The sequence below is a fragment of the Nanorana parkeri genome, unplaced genomic scaffold (genome assembly GCF_000935625.1).
Source record: "Nanorana parkeri isolate BGI_ZX_2015 unplaced genomic scaffold, ASM93562v1 scaffold465, whole genome shotgun sequence".
Lineage (NCBI taxonomy): Eukaryota > Metazoa > Chordata > Amphibia > Anura > Dicroglossidae > Nanorana > Nanorana parkeri.
In genome coordinates, this window is record NW_017306733.1 from 100,467 (window position 1) to 101,075 (window position 609).

At 51.7% G+C, this 609-nt stretch overlaps 1 protein-coding gene across 3 annotated transcripts in view; it reads right to left on the reverse strand.

Annotated features, from left to right (window-relative positions):
* CA5A (carbonic anhydrase 5A) overlaps positions 1-609 on the reverse strand; it is a 27,953-nt gene that overhangs the window by 11,642 nt on the left and 15,702 nt on the right. The gene's annotated exons all lie outside the window — the stretch shown is intronic.

Sequence of the window (609 nt, forward strand, 5' to 3'; positions counted from 1 at the left end):
GTCAGAGCGCCCCCCCCCCCCCCCCCCAGGGTCAGAGAATGGTTTGGGGGGAAGTTTGTTTTGTTGGAGATATAAACAGATTTTTTTGTATCATTTCTTTACTTCAAAACATAAATTGCAGCTCCGCTCTCCATGCGGCACTCTCTTGTGGTGCGCTCATGATGCTCTCTCAAGCCGCTCTGTCATGTGGCGCTCTCATGCCGCGCCGCTCTCACGGGCCTCTCTCATGCCGCGCCGCTCTCACGGGCCTCTCTCATGCCGCGCCGCTCTCACGGGCCTCTCTCGTGGTTCTCTCTCATGCGCCGCTCTCTCATGCGGAGTCGTGAAGGATTAGATCCTCTGTCAGGATTTTATTGCTGAATCCAAAGAAATCCCGGAGAGATCATTGAATTGTTATAAAATGGCAGATAACAATGGGGGGAATTCATAAGAACTGGAGCACCTGTGCAGGACAACCAATCAGCTTCTCCATTTCATTTTCCAATCATAACTGAACAGACTGAATCTGTGTCAGACATTTGTGAAAACGAAAGAACTGGGTCATCTTTGAGCCGGCATCTTAGCCCAGGAAGTAGATGGTGACCCCCCCCCGGATGGTGGGTGGGAAAG